The sequence below is a fragment of the Nesoenas mayeri genome, assembly GCF_963082525.1.
Source record: "Nesoenas mayeri genome assembly, chromosome: 8".
NCBI lineage: Eukaryota > Metazoa > Chordata > Aves > Columbiformes > Columbidae > Nesoenas > Nesoenas mayeri.
Window position 1 is genome coordinate 11,111,450 of NC_137554.1, and position 20,649 is coordinate 11,132,098.

The 20,649-nt window shown below is 40.3% G+C and overlaps 1 protein-coding gene across 1 annotated transcript in view; it reads right to left on the bottom strand.

The window, feature by feature from the left end:
• ZNF644 (zinc finger protein 644) overlaps window positions 1–19,675 on the bottom strand; it is a 50,033-nt gene extending 30,358 nt beyond the window's left edge. The window contains exon 1 of the mRNA XM_080349203.1: window positions 19,557–19,675. The gene's annotated coding sequence lies outside the window, so the exon portion shown is untranslated. The remainder of the gene's footprint in view (window positions 1–19,556) is intronic.
• Window positions 19,676–20,649: the final 974 nt, after the last annotated feature.

The following is a 20,649-nucleotide window of genomic DNA, read 5'->3' on the forward strand; positions in this document are numbered from 1 at the left end:
GCCTAACACTTCTCTCACTGCAAGTAAGAATGATACCAGAGACTGCCCCCGTGCAAAATGATCTCCCACCACCACTGTCACAATTCTCACATGTTTTGAACGCTGCAATTGCTCAACATTAGTAATAACCTTTTTCAACAGATTTCATGGTTTGTGATTCAAGAGCAGATAGAATATTTGCATCAAAGGATTAATCCCAGACAACTGCAGATCAATGTACTATAGCAGGCTGTCATATAACTCATCACTCACTAACAGCTTTTTCATGGAAACACATAACTTTGGACCAACCCATTTACTGACACAAACCAGCAAGTCTTGCTCTGCAGTGCTTGTCTGGAGGGCATGTACTCTTGTACTCATTGAATGTGCTTTTTGCAGAAAACTTAAATGCCAGTATTCTTGAATGTAGGTATTCTTTGGTTCACAGGGAGCTCACAGACCACTTTGGGGATAAATTTGGGCTTACTCTATATCTACATCTGGCACAGAGGGAAAGAGAAGGGAATGGAGAAGATGTGCCATCATAATTTGGATATTCTCCAGCTTAAGGAAAGGTGTCCAGAAGTTTCACAAAGAGACATCACCAGCAAGCCAACTGCTGAAGGACCAAAGGCCTGGCCACTGCAGCCCTGTGTTACAAGCTTCAGAATTAATTCCCCTACAGACCTACAGAATTAATTCCCCTTTTCAGGATTCCAGACCCACTGGTGTTCAAATCTCCACCCAATGGGAGACAGTACATGCAGTGGCATGCAAACACCTTGATGAAGGCAATGCAATCTGCACCAAGATATCAGATTTTAGCTCAAACTATTGATGGCATTGAGACTCTATTTAAAGCAGACCAACCTACAGTACTTAACCAATAGTCACTTCTCAAAGGTCCTTCTGCGGTCAAAGAAGATTCCTCTCACTCCAGCACAATCAAACTCTAACAACTCATTTCAAGGGTGCTGACATTTGGAATAACTGAGCACCTGAAATTCTTTATCAGAAGATCCAAGAGAAGTAGTTCTCCAGGACTTCTTAAGACAAGACATCAAAATCACAAATGCTTTGGCTCCAATTTTCCTGTCTTAATTCTCACTATCAGGAAAGTGAGTGAGAATGAAAGCCCTCTCCCTCACCAAGTAATAAAGACAGCATCAAAATGGACTCAGAAGCAGGTAAGAAATATAGTTAGTTATAGGGCGCTGACCTTCAGGCCTTGCCATTCAAAGAGTGAAAAGGGGCCCACCGCAGTTACAAGGACTGCTGTAAAATGGTTAGGCTCTGATCACCGATAAGCAGCTGCCTGTTCTGATAAGGGCAGAGAACAGGAAGTAGAAGAAAACTGCAATGGTGGAGACAAGCGGTACCTCGTGTACCCTCGTGATACTGAAGAAACACAAATGGACTGAAAGTGCTTAAAAGCACAAGTATTTCTGACTAATTGGTAAGTGTGAACCAAGGCTGGTTCAATGCTAGCAATGATCCCCTTGCCCAGAGACAATACAAAAGAGCAGCAAACCAATGATACTTCTTTTCATGTAACACATAAAAAAAGATGAAGTAGGCACAAGAAGTTCTCCAGTCTGTAGGCAATGACAAAGTCACAGCTGTGGGTATTGCCCAGAGACAAAAGTACAACGTCTCAAGTGTATCTGAGCTACAGAGAGAGAAACACAAAGAGATTCTCAAAAAGCATTTGTTTGAGTAATAATTTAGAAGGCTGTCTATACAGGCTGTAAAATAATTGCTACAGATTGCACTAGACTAGTTAAAATTTTTAATCTTTCTGGTTAGCTAGAGAAAAACTACAAAAGTTTCCATAATACTGCTTTCCCAAAGAAACAACAACAGTTGCTACTTCAAAATCCAGGTTCATAAAGAAAAACTAAGGTAACTATTTCACATCTATGAAGATTTTATCCATGACTCTTGCATGAAGCTCCTAACCATTCACAATACAAGGTTTATAAAGACAATTAATCTGAGTTTAAATATAAGTTACTACAGAAAACTTGTCTAACAAGCTGGATCTTATATCAAGAATAAATCTGCTTTCAGTCACTTTCTATTATATTATTAGGGCTCTGTTTCCTATAATGAAGTACCTCCTATAATATGCCCCCCTCTGGGGAAAAAGCTTGAGAAACACTAGAACGCAAAGGTGTACAATAAGTAAATAAAATCTGCAGTAATCCTGACATGAATTTTGATCTATTTATTTACTGGTTAGCTTTCATTTCCTAAGGGATCTGTGATAACTGACATTTCTACACCTATCTGGGAAAAGCACCTAACTATCTTTAACCACCACCTTCTCCTGGAATGTCTGCAGTCAGGAACATAATTCACAGTGCAATTTTTTGGTAGGTTTATTGTTGTTCCTGCTTTGGGAAGTTTGGATGTGTGTTGGTTAGTTGTTTTTAAGAGAGTTATAATGCGATACAAAAGTAGCCTTTGCCGCATAGCTGGTGATGCTTGTGGGGGAAGGAAGAGAAAGAAACAAAGGCTAGAATAAGCTACACTATACAAACTACTTTTGTTGGTGTAAACTATGGCTTAACAGTCCCATTTCACTATATTAACATAAAACCACAGAAAAAAAGTTTGCAACTGTAATCTCGACTTCAAGTACTTTCTGGCACCTACAAAAATGTGATTAGTTGGTTGAGAATGGCATTTACTTTTATTAGGTTACTGTTGTCCCAGCATTAAAGTCTGCTAAATTCAAAAGCTGTGGGGGAGAGGAAGAAATTTCATCCTGGTATCTGATGCAGCTCTGGAAAATGTCCACAATCTTACAGAAATCTAATAATCCTAAGCATTGATGCAGGAAAAAACAGCTAGTAGAAAACAGAGACTGCTCTAAGAAAAAGCTATTACAAGAAGCCCAGAAGTTCCAGCTAAAATTGTACACACAACTATCAAGGATAAAATAACTTCAGAAGAGGACTGAAAATGCAAGAACTTAGACGACAAGTCTCCTCAATCAGTTAATACAGCTGAAAAGCTCTTTAAATACAAGCATATATTGCCATTTTCCCAACAAGTAGACAATAATGACCTTGTATGTACTAAATGTAGTTTCCTGCTTTCTGTTTGCACAAGGAGATTTCATGCTCTTTGATTTCTATTAAAAAGTGTAAAAATAACTTAATCTACATTCAGTACCCACAAATATTCATAATATTCAATGTGGATGAATTCAAATAATCACTTGAATTTAAATATGAGGTTTTCGAAAAATCACAAAATTAATTCCCTTTGAGAATTTGTAAAAGTCCTCTCAATCTATGCTATCCCAACCTTAGTTTAACCAACTATATGTCACAATCAAATTTATCAAAATTAAAATTGCAAAGGAAAAACAGTTAATGCAAAGCGATGTTTAAGTGCAGGTACCGTACTGAAGCCTGAATTATCCAGAAGTGAAATTACACAAGAACTTAACACTTCACGGTATGAAGAGACAAAACTTAAGTCATTTTACTGGAAAAGCTTCTGACTTCAAAGAATCTGCAGTGATTGAACAAGAGTGAGCAAGCAAGGGACTGCAAGAGAGATGACTGCCTCCTGCATTTTGAATCTCCTGCTAGATCTTGAGTTATCCGAAAAATAGTTCAAAGAGTCTACAGTTCTTCCTTTGTCTATTCATCACAGTAAAAAGCCACATGCACAGTTCCCAAAGCTGTGGTGGGGCTTTCACGTGGAAGTGTTGAAATGTCTCATTTTTCTTCTTGGAGAAAGTTTTGGTTTTTGACAACACCCCGTATGGGACGGTGAAGCACTTCAAGGAAAAGTGTGACAGCATAGAAAATGAACACAACTGATCATACCTCAGACTGTGAAGCTGTTTCAGTCCAAAGAAGATTACAAGTAGATGAATACAACATTAATAGGAGTATCACAGTAGGGAAAAAAAGTAGTAGCTTGAATAGAAAAAATGAACTTGTGTTTTTACCATCAATTAAGTTCAACAACAGATTTAATTATTTCAAATATCTCTATTATGTAAATGAAAAAAATGGAAAATTCACCAGAATGAAAAATATTGGGGTTTGAACAATAAAACAAAAGGTTACTTTTCCTCTCCATCACTAAACAGATAAAGAAGTAAGCATTTCAGATGTACACAATAAGCATACAATAAAGACGGAAAGATGTCTACACAGAAGCAAGGGAAAACAAATATAATTAAAGAGCCGTTTTCTTTCAGTGTACATTATCCAGTAAGTAATATGTTAGAATCAACATACAAATGAAAGCATCATAAAAGCACTAAACTGAAGTATCTGTTTAAAGATGGAGTTATGAAAATGTTTAGAATCTCAAGGTCTTAAGATAAAATATTAATATATTGTTTCTGAAGGTTGCTTATCAATGCAGTTTCCCCTTTAGGTAAGATTAGTTGTAACATTCTAAGCATCAATACTTAATAATCCATAGCTAATTAAATCAAATGGCATTCTTCACAATAAGAATTACCATAAGCAATAAGCTGCAGAGAAATATTTCACCTTCTTTATAACTTCTCTACCATTTTAAGTTACAGATCAACATACCACTTGCGTAATAAACACCTGTACATGTTCAGTCACCCTTCCACCCATTTATCTTGACTATGTGAGCCAGCTCTTCATTTGCTGCATTTATATACCTTAAATATAACAGCTTCTATCAGATAGGAACAGCTTAAAGCACAGAATGACATCATCCCTCCATTCCACTCCAGACTACTAATGGCACTGTACATAACCTTGGCATCATCCTTGACACTGAACACCTCTTTCATTATGCTGTCAGCAAAATCTTGTCAATACATTACCTGTGCAGGAACTGCCTCTGCCCTTCAGCTGTGGAACCACTCTGTCCTCCAGTCTGAATTACAACATGTTCTTTCACAATATCATCACATGAGCTCTACATACAGCAGCCCAGAATGCAGTGACTATAAGCATGGCATGAATGCACTCTGGAAGACAGAGTTACATGAGACCCTGCCTACCTCACAGAAATTTATTATGGTTCCTTACAAATTCAAACTTTGCACACGCAGTTCCTCAGCTGAAACTAAGTAAACAGAAATCAAAACCAGAGAGCTTTTGTCTGAAGTGCTTCTCTAAGGAAGCAACTGCCTTAATTAAGAAACATGCATTTTGTGAATGAAAAAAAAAATAAGAACCTCTGAGGCAGCACTTTCCATATGCTAATTTTAAGGAGACAGCCTGTTACATTTCAGGATTCATTTTTTAAATACCAAACTTTACAGTGGTGTTAGACATTTGTAGTGTCATCCTCTCCTTTCTACAAAACAAAGATTTTTTAATAAAAACATGAAGAAGGCAAAGCTAAGCATAATAATAAAAAAAGTTCAAGTTCAGGTTGTATACATCAAATTAGTTCATCCCCTTTTGTGTACCACCAAGCTGCAACATTCTGTTGTCCAAATGACTGTCTTTACATGCTATGCATTTTTCCACTGCTTGAAAGTTGTATTTTATGTATTTGGCACGTATGCCTGTAAATGAGGCAGATTTCCACTGAAATCAGTCAGAAGACTATTTTGTACAAGATACTCAAGGCAAGTGTGAAATCAGATTGTACAATAAAAATAGTACATAAGTACAACCAAATTAAATAAAGCATGTGTGCTACTTGAGAAATACCATATTTTAAGTACAGATACTTGCATTCCAAGTCATAGGCAACCATATATTTTAGATGTATACTTTAAGTAAAAGTGTTCTTAATTTTTATCAATGACCACTGAATAATCTTTCATAGGCCCTCTGAATAGAGAATAATTTATTAGCTCCACCTCTACTGAAAGAATCCAGTGTCTTTTCAGATGGAAGTCTGACAGAGAACTTTACCACCCCCCTCCCCTGCACCCCCCCCACAACAAAATAACTAAATGGGATCTGCTACAGGTATACAAGACACAGCACAAACACTGGACTCTGATGAAAAGCAGATACAGTTGTCAGTCCATTCCTGCCATCAAGTCTGCCACCTGTGGAATCCTGACACACATAAAAATGCATCAATTAATCTTCACACGTTCACTGCACTTCACATACCCCTCTCCTGACATACTACATTACACACCTCTGAAATTCTTCAGCATTAACTGCACTCTTTGCTATTAATAAAAAAAAAAAAAAGGCAAAAAGTTTATTCCACAATACATACACTTATGTCCTCATGCAATAAAATACAATGCAGATCCCTGAGTAATGTCCACTCTAGAATCCGGTCTTTATTCATAAGTCTTCAAATAGGATTTAGGTTGGCCATATTTTTTCATTTTGAACTTAAAATATAAAAATATCTTAAATGAAAGCTTTGCTGCATTAGAAAAAATAAATTAAGGGCTTAATTTCTGAAAGCTAGGATTATGTTACCAAATACTTTGTGAAATAGTATCAGGGCTTTTTAAAAAATGATTACCAAAAAAGATTAATACTCTGTACTGGGTCTCTTCTGCACGTTGTTTTATGTGGACATTATGTTTATTAATAAAATTTAAAACCACTAAGCATTTTTTGGGGTAGAAAAAGCAATAATTAAGTTTTAAAAAATATTTACTAGGAATTCATTTTTCCAATAAATAGATTGGTATTCTAAAGCAAGAATCTTGATAATATTCATTAATATCTAAATGGATTTACATCTCAGTTCCCATTTAGGACACTTTTACCAAAAGCAATATTTTGCACAACATTTCTAGTAGTAGTTAAAGCAGCACATTAACAGTCAAGCCATGTTGTTACTGAGGCAACAATGATTTCTGGTAGCCATTTTCTTTTCAGATTTAACACTGTTCCAAAGCGCACAGTCCTTACTGCAATCTCCGTTTAAACCCAAAGGCGGCAAACTGCTCAGCAGTTTTCTCTCCGGCTGCACTCTTCAGATACCTCCCTCTAGACTGCCTTCTAATGGATTTACCTAACAGTATTCTCTAATGCTGGACTCGACACCATTTCAGTTTACACTAATGAAAACGCAACAGTATGGCAGTCCACTTTTTAAAAAACTCTACATTTAGGAGACTAAAGAGTTTGCAGGACACTGGGAGAGAAGAACAGCGATGTGATTTATTATTTTAACTGGCAGGCTCTAAGAACACAGCCCAGGAGAAGATCAGCAGGTGTACAGCATTGGTCACTGCGGCAGCAGCCACAGGGAACCCCTGCTCACATCATACGTTACAAAACCAGAGCAGGTGCTGCGGCCAAGAGCAATTTCTTAGCAGATTGACATCTCTCAGGATCTTCTGTATTCAGAAAATGATTTTAAGACAAAACTAGCACACACATTCATTTCCAACTCCTCTACATTTTTGTGGTCTTAAAAACGACAACACCTCAAACACTCTCCTGTCTTTCTTCAGACCGCAATACAGTTTTTAAAAATGGTTGAAACTAAAATCCTACAGCTCAAAATTAGTGATAAATGACACTGTTTTCACTTCTTTCTTAAGAAAAAAAAAATTAAAAATCTCCCTTTCTTGATTCATGACAGTTTGAAAAAAAAAGCAATGGTACGAGGGCACTAGGAAGAAAATGAAATACATAACCCGTCATAACAGCAATGGGAGGAAACAGTGAACTGGTATTAGCACATAAGTATCCCCTATAAAACAGGATCCCAAGTTCAAACTCAGTTCCTCACAAGTTTGTTCCAGTTGAACGGGTAGCTATGCTGGGATCACGAGCTCTAATGCCTGCTGTTGTCTGTCTAGACAGCGTTTCTGACACTTCCCGTAGACCACAGCAGGAAAGGGAATCTCCCGTTCAGGGTCTCAGAGGAAATGTATTTTCTATACACACAAAAATGTAAAATCCAACAAAAAATTCCTAGATATTTCATGCACACTTAGATTTCCATAAGTATTTGTAAGCCTCTGCTTATAAACTCGTAATAAATGTCATATGTTAGGACTTATCCTTAAAATGCAGGTAGATTTATGCTGAACTCTGACTTGGTGTGGCTGAGACACTTTACTCTGATATCCCTACAACAGTAACCTCCAGCAGAGGACAGAGTAGACACTCCAGAATATTGACATCTTTGAACACCACTGCTAACTCCCTCAGAGCCTGCTTGCTTATCAGAGGACTAAGCTGTCACTACAATGAATGCTTCAGTATGAAGAAAATAACCATATAAAAAATAAAATAAATTCCAGTACTGACATTCTTCCTGCAATAGTTTTATCCAAATAAAATATACACGTATTTTATACAATTGTGTTCAACTACTGTTTATCAGATTTCAAGTAAACCTACAAAATACTTCGCTTTCTAATTGGGTTTGTAGACATGTTATTACTTATAATCTATGAAAGATCACTTTGGAGAGTCACATATACATAACCAGTAACGTAAAGCATTTCTTTCATTGGCAAGAGCCTGCCTTTTGATGACAGAGGATTAGTTTTGGTGAAGGAATAAAGTTAAAATATGCTGTTAACACCATCACCTTAATAGCTATTGAAAATGGGTTTTAACCTAAGTAAAAATCCATTCCTCACTGATCTGCTTAGTGTTCACTCTTGGTTTGGTGGCTTCCAACATTGCCCATCACCTACATAAATATGAAAAAACTACTTCCTACTTCAGATAAGCTGTAGCAATGCAACACAAACCAATTGTGGTTTACTTTTACATCTTTACACTAGATAGCTGCATTAGTGTTGGTGTCTTTACTTTACTTTACTTACTTTTTTTAAATAGCAATAACTCACATCTTACCCACATCTGGCAAGCAAATTGTGGCAAATGCCTCCACACAGCTCTTTGAAATGTATTTTGAGATCACTAGTTACCATTTTGAACACTGCATTGTACCAGCCACATCTCACCAGCACCACAACCACAGATCAGCTCTGACATAACATCCAGGTCGCATTAGCAAGCTCCTACTCACGGTCCCAGTGTTCAGTCAAACAGTGTCCAGACGTTTTATTACTAACGCACTAACTTAATCACCATAGGGAACTGTTTCTTATAGTATAATTTCCTAGTGTTTTGTAAATTTACTAAGCCTTTGCTCAAAATTATTCTATGAAATGCATTTTGCTATGAAGCAGATACTCTCGAAATCTATCCCAATGTCCCTCTACCCAAGTTCTGCAGGACCTTAAGGTCTACTTTCTACACAGTTTAATAAACTTTGATGGAATCTCCACATCAGATTGCAAGAAGGGGGAACAGTCCTAGGCAGACTTCACTTCAAGGTTAGCACTCCATTAATCCTTCCCTCTTTAAACTTAAACCAGTTAAATATTTGTGGACTCTGTTCCACCGTCACCCTCCTTTTGCTTGGCCATCAACCAGGCAAAAGCTTTCTATCTTTGACTCTTTTACTATTTGAATTCTCCCAAACACACGACAGCCAATGGACAAACGCAGTCCTTCCAACTTCTGGTTTTTTAGTAGTAAGATATCTGGGATTTCAGGTGTAAGCATGCAGCATTTCATGCAGAGACTTACTTCCAATTCATTTACATACACATAGTAGACTGTTTTTCACTGCTTTGTCACACCTCTAAATATGTATCTTCTGGCCTAGTTTCCACTAGCTAGCTATAAAGATACACAACCAATAAAGTGAGGAAGGGCATAATGGTTCTAAGAAATATATTTAAGGGCCATGACATACCTGCCACACCACAAAACAGAAAACCAATTATATCATATGTTTGGCCACTCCATCACCACCATTTTGGTCATGTGATACACATTACTATTAATATGAAATACTGATCTCATTATAAAAGTGTTGATGTTTCCATCATATGATAAATTACAGCAGTGAATACTCTTCTTCTAGCTGCAGGAAAGTGTCTTTCTGGTATGCCCCCAAAGAAGTTGTAGTATTTTCAAAAGAGACAGCAGCAAAAAGCACACCATGTTGGTTATCCTCACCTGTGCACATCCACCTACTCTGGTTGGGGCTAAAAAAACCACATACACTATATTTGTCAGTTTTCCTCACCAAATTTCCCAACCAAACTTTCAAAGTAGCCCAAGAAAGAGAAGAGACAAGACATAACACCCTAAGGCTGCTTGTTCATATGCTTTACATTAGATTACAGGGACAGTGCAAGAGAACTGGGTCCGCATGGGCTAAGGTTGTACAAAATCAAGAGTATAAAATAAATATACACACAGCACAGGTCATTCACATGACTCCATTTCAGAATATAGACACACTGAGGCAAAGAAACCTGTACATTTCCCATACCTCCCTTGTATCTTAAAAAGCACATAACACCGAGACAGTAACATATTCTTCCAGCGAGTAAACTGCTTTTGTTACTTGCACTAATAACAAAGCTTCTTAAAACAAATGAAAGTGAGCACCTAAGGTAAAGGAAAATTCAACTGGTTTAGACATCCGCAGTTTAAATAGAATGACCACCAAAACACCTTCTGCAAAAGCTTCATAAATTCACAGAGATATTGACTAATATGTCCCAAAAACTTAGTCACCTATGTCAACAGAGGTTCTGTGCCTGCTTTTAGGCTCATAAACAGGGTTGACTATTTGCCTGCTGACTGGCCCTAGAGCTACTATCCTAGTTCATTATTGAGAATTTTGTAAACATTCGAGTTAGATTTTCAAGGTTAACTCCAATATTTGATGTTTGGTTTCAGCTGGAACACTATAAAAAACATAATCAACAATAAATGCTTACAGAATTATCTGTGAATGTGAAATCTTCTGGTTTAAATGAATTAAAGGAGAGGAACTTTTCTTTAAGTTCAGGGACAACATATAGAAAAAATACTTAATTAGATCAATTCTGATAAAAATGCTCAGAACTTATTCAATTCCTGTGTAATCAACTTTAAACAGCTTCGGAGAAAAAAAAAGAGGCATGAACTACACTCCAGAACTCTCTTAAAAGTACAGAAATACATGAGGTATTACTACTAACTTAAGAAATAACCTGTCTTTACTCCTAGACTCAGAGAACACAAGAAAATTCAGATAATAAAGAAAATAAAAATTACAGGAAGTTACAGCACAGTATAAGTCAGCTTCTCCAAAATTAGACTCCAGAATACCCTAACCAAAGCTATTCCTTGACTGTCTTAAAGCCATCAAAAAATTTCCAGGAATTTACAATATTTAAAGGAAAACCATGTGATATTTGTGTCATTGACTTTTTATGAGGTACAGGCTGTCATAAAACACTCAGATTTGTACTGAAGGCAAGAATAAAGAAAAGGCAAGGGGGCTTTGGGGTGTGGGTTGGTTGGTTTGTTTTTACACTAATAGAGTTGTCCTATTAAAAACAAAGTGTAAATTCTGAATAGAAAAGTATTGGTAACAAAAGGTAACACTTGAACATTTTTGTATTCTTTCAAACAAGCTGTTGATTAACACCATATAGCTTTGGTTTTAATTTCTGAATGCAAAATCTCCTTTAAGCTCAGAAAGAAATGCTAACGAATCTACAGCAACAGAAAACATGAAGAAAATGGACAACCTTAAGAATGTAAAAAGCTGCACTTCCTCCTGCTGAAAATGGCATTCCAGAAGATGACTTAAAAAAAAATGAAATAAAAGCGAAGGTAAAACTCCTTGGCAGAATGGAAGTGAAGCCACAGAGAGATTACTATGAACAAAATCACCCTGGGCCCTAGTATTAATATTACTAAGTTGGAAGACTTTGTTTTAAGAAGATTATGGAAACCACAACACAAGGAATCACTAATTAATCGTCCCTCCTTTATATTTGAAAACAGTACATAGCAGCATGCTTCAGGACGAGCTTAACAGATGGACCTAACACTGAGTTATTTGAAATATATCAAATAGAACTTTACATAAAACAGCACCCAGCATCCAAAACATCAAAATGACCAAATAAACAAATAAAACAAATCCACTTTTCTCTAAATGGCTTAACAGACAAAACCTCCAGCTCACCATTAACACTTCAAATGACATGAAAAAATATTCTGCTGGGATACTACAGTACTTTTCATGCAAAAGTGTAAACCCATCTCTCTACTTCCCTAATGGACATTGCCGGACTTCTGAAGTGACTACAGAACCTGTACGCCTTCACAATTTTACTATATGTCAATACATTACCCTAAATATAGCCTTAATTTAGAACAGCACAATACTCTTATATTGGAAAACAATAAAGAATATCTTAATTGTTTGTCTCTATATAAAAGTTTACAAAGACCTACCTGGATAGACAGGCAAAGGAACACACATAAACTGTGGAGGAGTTCTCTGTGTGTGTGCAATAATTACAAAAAAAAGCCTCTCCCACTGTAACAATTTGTTTGTTTATTTTTGACATAAATCTTGCTAGACTATCTCTTGCACATCATCATCTCTGCTCACCTCTGCTAGAACTTCACTGGACTAAAAAATGGAGGGCAAATTCCCAAGTTGTGTTTAGTGTCTAAAAGACATTTCTAAAAATGAATTATCACAGTACCTGTATAGTATTTTTAGAAACAGCGTGACACTTGAGTTATATAGGAATCTGAATGATTTTTCCCAAGTATGATTTCTATTTTTGGTTCTCTCCCTTGTGTAGAAATAGATCATGCCTGTTAAAGCACAATATTGCTGGTAATATTGTGAAAAGCAACAGCACTCCTACAACCGCAAGAGAGAGCTAGACCTGGGGAACCTTTTATTTTCTGGACAAGCTGCTCCTCTTCCTCTCCAACATTCACACATGCCAGGAAAGAAACTGGACCTCTCTCATCCACCAGTGCTTTCCACCACATATATAGCAGTGAGAAAGACAGCAAACTTACCCAGGAGGTCTCACCACCTAGAGAATCTAGGAATGGGGACTTCTCATTTACAGGAACATGACAGCGAATACTAGCTCTACTCCTTCCCATGCTATAACTACTCCAAAGTCTCAGAATTTTTTTTCCTTGCAGCTTATCTAGGTTAATTCACCATCACATGCCACCCCAATTTATCTTGTCCCATCTTCCTCAGAAAAAAACTGCCATGACATTATTTTTTTATAATAAGTACCTGAGTAGGGAGCATGAACAGATATTTTGTTCTTGGCTTCCCAGAAGACAAAAAACTTTTTAAAGTAACTTCAGAGTTCTAAGACCCCTTATAATTTGTATACAATGCAGTTATTTTCATTACATGCCACAGGTTCTTATTTTAAGTGTTGCTCAAGAACAGAAAATATTAGATGATTTCATAGATATTAATATATATATTAAAAAGAACAAAGGAAGCAGAAGAGGACAGAGCACTTGCTTCATTATGGGAGAGAGCTGGGAGATGCCAGCTGCGAACTGTCACCTCCCACTCCCTGTGATAGCACACACAATCAAGACTTTCTCACAGAAGATACACCCATAACAACTATGGTATTGAAACAACAGAATACACCACCTCTGTGTAAATAAATAAAGTTATTTATATAGGAAATTTTCACACAAAGGCTGTCCTCTGTTGAAATAACAGGTTTTAATACCAAGCCAACTTATTGTAACAACAACAAAAAAAACGCTTCTGGAAAAAATGCTCCCCTTCTCTAACCTCCCCACTAATTATCACAGGGGAACACAGAATCCAGTGTCTTTGGTGAAGGCTCCTAAGAACATGCGTAAGAATATACGCTTTCTTTGCAAACAAAATAATCATAAATGCAATAAACTCTTCAATAACCTATACCAACTGTTTTGGTGGCTGGAAGCCTAATTTTAGTATATAAACCCTACAAAGTTCCCAACTCTTCTGACTGGAAAAGATACATTTGGAAAATTACAGATAGTTTCTGAAGCTCTACAGCCACAAAACTGTTGTATGTGCCTACATTTGAAGATGAAGAAAGATATCAGCAGCAAACACTATGAAAAGCAGCAAAACAAAACAAAAAACAAATCAAAACAAATAAAATCAACCATAACCACCACCCATCACCCCACAGACTGCAGCCAGTCATGAAGCAGATACCTACCACTTCCTACTAGCAGCAACACAGAGCAGCTTCAGAGCTGCCATGCTTTAGCAGATTAACTATCACTTTTCCAAGAGCAGTCCCCTGAGCTCCCGCTGTATGCCACTGCTGGAAAAAAATACTGGGTGGAAAACCCATCCCTGCCCCCATCAAAAAGCCACACTGCAAAAGTAGATGTGATAAAGCGCAACTCATGCTATCAATATATCAAATTATTATTCTGCAAAGAGGCAGGTAGGAGAGATTTGTTACTACTTTTCAGAATTACAATGATTAAATTTGTTAAGAAATACCTCGTTTCTTCCACTTTAACTAAAAAGGACGCATCAGGTAAAAGCCTGTAAATAAAGGTAAATTATACAAGACATGCACCTTGCACCTTGTTTTGCTTGTGTTCTATTACTTTGCTGTGGAAGATATTTTTACAAGGGAGCACTAACAGCTGGCCCTGAAAACAGGAAGGTTACAGTGATCTCGATCCCTGTCTACAGCTACAAGTGGGCAAATCATCGGGCACCTGTAACTCTTTCCATCCTGTTCCCTGAGACACATCCTTTCCCCCACTTTAGCTGCTTTGTGAAGACTATAACATTAGCAAGTACTCAAGGCAAGCAAAAAATATAATCATTCAAATACTCATAAAATAATGCCCCTTTATATATATATATGATTGCAAATTACTCAGACTGCAACTTCTACCTTCTTTATTTTCACTCAGAAGCAAATAAGACTGTACTCCAATCTCAAAAACTCCAAAGCTTTTACAAGTATGGTAAGTACCTACCATGCAACTAAGCATACTGCAGATATTTACTACACGCTAACAATGGGCCTGAACTATTCCAAAACCCAGCAATCTGACCTTTATTCTGATTTGAGCACAAACTTCACATCCTCTGGATTAAGTTTAAAGAAATACCAAATTACTAAATATCCCATGATCCTTCAGTTAGTTGATTACATGTAAGATTGAGCACTCAGGATCAATCAATAAATGTCAACTAGAGATTTACTGCTTCCAGTAGCTGGATTTAGTCACACCTGAAACCAGCAACTCCCACACAAAGAGTATGACTGGAATGAGAGTTCTCTGTATTACCAAGTTGGTTCAGAAATACTGTCAGATAATATTTAGTGTCACCAAGACCAAAAAATGCATACTCACTGTTAAGTCACTGTCCTCCCCCCGCTTTAACCTCACTGGCAATGTAAGGACGTTGCTGCAACATTTTATCAGCATAACAGCTACTATGTACAGTTGAATAGTGACAGAAATGCAGCACAACTGGATATTAATTTTTATTTGGATTATTTTATTTCCTTTTAAATATAAAAAAGCTTGCCTTTCTTCAATGAAGCAACACCACTTATGAGTAAATACCAAAGAATTCTGGGTAGACTCTGTAATGAGACGAAACAACACGGCTGATCCCGTGACTATCATGCTTTCTTCAGTTTTTTGAAAAAACAGACATTAGAAGTTTGTGTAAACTCATTGCATGGTATTCCTTGACAAACAGCTATGATTAAGCATCAAATTAAAATCTCAGGTTATTACAGTACTGTAGAGATGCACAGTATTTGTGTCCATTTTCAGGTAACTGAGGAAGTCAGTGACCATTTCACACCCTTGCCTACCAAAGAGAAGCCCTTCTACAGTTCTGTGAGTAACATCAGCATGACTTTTCTACCATCACTGCTTGTGTGAACAGTTCCTATTAACTGACACAAGCTTTTATTTAATGGACGCAGTGTATACATGCATGAGGGTGTATGGGTTTTTTCTGTGTGGTTTTTTTTTCATTAGCTTGAATATATTTTTTCATGGTACTACAAACTACATGAAATCCTTTAACCCAGACAGCCCAGTAGTATCTTTATGCATACCGGCCAGAATAACCAGCATACACAATTTCTTTGGGCAACTGAAGTTCTTTTTTCCAGTAGCTATATGAAGCTTGCATCTACATTGAAAAAAAAAAAAAAAAAAGCCAAACAAACAGCAAACCAAAATATTATTTCCCAAAATCAGCTCATATTTAGAGTGCTCAAGAAGATAAATGAACATATCTTTGGGGGAGACAGACTTGTTTTGGTTTATTTCACTAGGGACTTCTTTACACTCTGAAGTGGGTGGATGTTAGTTCCATCTGAAGGAATTGGGCTTTAGAGGCCATACCAACTTGACCAGTCTCAAAGTCAATTTAAGTGAGTGCAATATTGTTCTGATACAACCTAATTTTACTATTTTTTTCCTCCTAATCTCTGAATATGTAATACAGTATAGTCACAATCCAGAGCACAGAGGGAACTAATTCAATTTGGCTTAAAATAACTGCAACATTAGAGCAGTGTATTTGGTATTAAAATTATAATAGAGGGACTAAAACAAGTATCTTAAGACAATTATCTAATAGTTGCATCATTCGAACTTCTTTGAAGATAGAAAGTTGTTTGAAAATGTAAAACCATGAGGAAAGTGTGTTATCAACCAGCCATACAAGCACAGCCAGTCAGCAACTGTTCAAAGACCATTAATTCAAACCAGCTTCAGACGAAACTGCACAGCAAGTGACACAACTATTCTGTATTATTTCAAGTTTTAAGTTCTCAGAGCTTTTTTAAGTTGATAAAAAGTCTGAAAGTGTTTGAAATCAATAATTGCATGTGAGCACGTGTGTTTTATTACTATGGAGAATTTTATTTCCTTTCTGGGCCATTTTCTCTAGAAGTGACTTCAAAAAGGCTTGAATTAAAAGTACACATGGTAGTAGGTTCTGCTAATGCTTGCAAGAAAAAGCACACACTATTCCACCAGAAATTCCACTGACAACCCTTGAATTCAGCGTCCATATTGAAATTCAGCCTACAGTGTTATTTTAAAGTGGAAGGCATTGCCACTATTGTTTAACATCCTGTTTATTCACTTGCTGATGCTCTTATTTTAATGAATTGTTGCTGTACCAAGGAACCCCACAAGGATGCCCTAAGTGATCAGTGCCTTTTCCTCTCTCTAGCCCAGTCACCTGTTTTCAAGGATTTCAAGACAGTAGTATTCTCTTTTAGCATTCACTCAAGAACCTTCATACACATTTCCCTAGGCAAATTCCTTCTAATGCTACTAGGTATAAACTAGATGCTGGACTTCGTGAAACTTCAAAATAGTCAGAATAGTACACCTTTGCTGGATTATATTACAATGATATTTGCCATGGATTCTTTGAATATAAAAAATACCATACAGATTAGAGAAGACAGAAGTAAAAATACATCTATAAAAATAAAAGTTTATTTGGTGACATTAACAACTTCCCCCCCCCCCAAAAAAAAAAAAGTCCTGCTCTTTGGGTAATTTTTTTATTTAAAAAAAAAAAAAAATCAAATTGGATGAATGCTTCAGTTCAGAAGAAACTATTTTATAACAATATTTTGAAGACGATTAATTTCAATTCTCGTTGTAATTATTGTATAACTCTGCAGCACATCCCTCTGCAGTTACATTAGACAGGTTTGCAACATCAGCTGTGATTATAAGTCAGTGTAATAGGATTGTCACACTGTACTGCTCTTCCATGCACTCTACTTAAACTCCTCTCCAGTAAGAAAATTACTGCATTTTCTCTGCACCTTAGTGACCCACAAAAAGCTTCTCCAGATCTATTCTGCATTGTCTAATCAGTCAATTTATTCTGCCCTCAAATCTCCTGCCTTGAACAAGTAGTGAAGTATTCTATGCAGAAGAATCACATTAAGTTACCAGAACTCCAAAGCACTTCACTCTCAGCTGTGAAGAATCTTCTATTTAGAGATTTGTTTTATTATTCAAATGAAAAATTGTTCTGCAATCTCTATGAAAATAATTTTTTTTAAAAAAAGAAAGTATTGCACAAACTTCTTAGTAAAAAACACAATTCTGTGCTGGAATTCCAGAGACGCTTATCAGCCTCTTTAAGAGTGTTTGTCTCATGTGGTAATTCATTAATCTACACAACATGAAATGGCTTCTTACTCTAAAATCTGGTGCACATTCATTCCCCATATGCGTTTGAAAGCTAAGTTCCATGACACAATCTTCATAATTAAATTATGAAGAACGGGGTGGGGGGGAGGCAGGAATCAGAATATCACTGCAAATGAGATTTTGTTTAAAGGGCCAGAGTTGTACAACACTGACTGAAACCTGTTTTGATACACCATGATTGTTTCTCATTACCACCATGACTTGTCAGTTTATAGCCCACACTACCCCAACAGAAGTATTTCCAATAGATTAAAGGTTACATACAAGCCATAAGAAGGAGGAAAACTTTCTAGATGTCAGATAAACTACGTTGGTCAAGATGATGCTCAACAGTGCAACCTGATGGAACACAAACTTTGTCAGAGAAACCACTAACCCTGAAGCAGCTTGGAGCCCGAACACACGGCTCTGTACCTGAACTGTTAACTTCTCCTTCGCTGCTGTAGAGCACCTCGGCTCCGGGAGCCCCGTGCACCGCAGCCGGCGGCGCTGCCCCGGTGCGCAGGGCACACCGGCCAGTCCCACGGCGGGACCGGAACTTGCCAAGCCCTTCGCACCACCACCACGGTGCGCTTCAGGGACACCCTGCTCCATGTCAAGACGGAAGGGAAGGAAGGGGAGAGAGCGCATCGCGCGTCACCCCTGCCCCAAGACAGCAGCAGGCAGCCCTGCCGAGCTGCCCGTGAGCCCGGCGGGCAGACTGTGTGCCGGCCCGCCCTGGGGAGCCCAGCGGCAGCGCGCAGCAGAGCGCAGGTCCGGCCGGCAGCACCCGCCACGCCGCCTTGGCACGCCGGGGCAGGCGGCGGGAGGGGACTGACGCCTGCCGAAGCCCCCAGGGTCACCCCGGCCACCCCCGAGCGACGGCGTCCTCGAGCCCCGGCCGCGGCGGCGCCGCGCGGGCATTACCTGTGTCCCCGCGGCCCCGCGCTGCTGGCGGCCCGGCCCGGGCGGCTCTCCCCGCGCCCTAGGCCCCGCCGCGGCGGCACCGGGCTGCCCAGCTCCTCCGCGCCTGGCAATGGCGGCGGCCCCGCTCCCTCCTCCCAGCTCCGCGCTCACTGGCTGCGCCGCTTCATGTGACCGAACAAAACCCTCCTCGGCACAGCCCTTTGTGTCCGGCCCGGCCGGGGCACCGGGGAGGCCACTCGCCGGCTCGGGAAAGGGGGCGAGAGGCGACGGCGGGGACGGAGGGAGGCGGCGAGGAGGGCCGGGGAGGGGAGCGCCTCGGCTGCCCGCCCTCTCCCTGCCGCACCGCCACGGCCGCCGCCTCGGCCCGGCCACTTACCGCAGCGCGGGCGGCTGCGGCCGAGTCGCGGTGCCGCGCCAGGTCGGAGGCGGCCGCCATGTTCCCGATGCGGCAGGATGGAGGCAGAGCCGCCTCCCCGCCAACCGCCGCTAGGGCGGCCGGACGGCTCCCCGCACGCGCCCCGGCCCGCGCCGCCCCCACCCCACGCGGCGCCGCGCGGAGCGGCGCGCGCCCCCTGCCCTCCCCTCCCTCTGGGCTGCCGGCGGGGGGGGCGGGGGGAGGACGATTTAAAAAAAAAAAGGGCATAACGGGAAACTCACGGGCTCGCCGGGGTGTGCGTCACGCCGGGGTTACGTCCTGCGCGCGGCGTCATGACGTCATCGCGCAACTTCCCGACCCCCGCCACTCCGCGCGGGGCCGCACACACACACGCGTCCTGGGTCCCGAATCGCGCATGCGTGCGGGCTTCCCGCGTCTCGCTCCTCGGCGCCGCCCGCAGCGAGACCCCCGGCCCGGGGCGCGCACCCCTCCGCTGGTGTGCGGCCGGTGCCACAGGGCGGGCGGCAGCCCCGTTTCCGCACGCCGGCCCCAGCGAGTCGCTCCTGGCCCGGCTCCGAGGGCAAGAAGGAAATGCCTGCCGCGGGCGGCAGGGCAGTTTCCTCAGCAAGCCGCCTGGCAGCGCGGCTGCCCCGGCCCGGCGCGGCCTTCCCTCACCTGCGCCACGCTGCGCGCTCGGGAGCCAGCAGGCCGAGTGCCGGCTGCCTGGCGGTGCCTTTCCCACAGAAAGTGCAAAACTAGGTCAAGTGCTGCGGGAGCGGCGCACGGGCGCTCGCTGTGCCCGCCCGAGGGGCAGGCTCCGGCCACCGCCGCGGTGCCGGCCGTGCGGCGGGAACGGGAAACCCGAGAGCGGAGGAGATGGCCCGGCATTGTCGGGCCTTGCGGGGCGGGAAGCTGTGAAGTGACACCGAGAAAGTGGAGGCGTTCGGTCCCACTTTTAAATTCACGTTCATGCTTTTGATGGCAAACCACAATTCAAAAGGGCAGGGATGCGGGGGAGAACAGTAAAGACGTAGAGACTTCTTTGATAAATTAGATTTTTTTTTTCTCTTTGGCTTTGCTAGGCCCGGAGGATGTCACGCTGGAGTGAGAAGTTGATTAAGGCAATGTTAGAGGTGTGAGCAATCATCACTGAGAGCTCACGAAGGCGACTGAGATTTCAAGAGAGAGGAAAACAAAAAAACCCCACAGCACATGAATAGGTAGAGCCAAGAACTGTCAGTCATTCCAGCCTCTGTTCCCAGAAAAGTATTGAAGCAAATAATTGCACATCTTTAAGCACATGGTAGCTAATGAAGTGATAAGTTACAGCCAACATGGATTTGTCAAGAAAATCATATCAAGCCAGTCTCATCC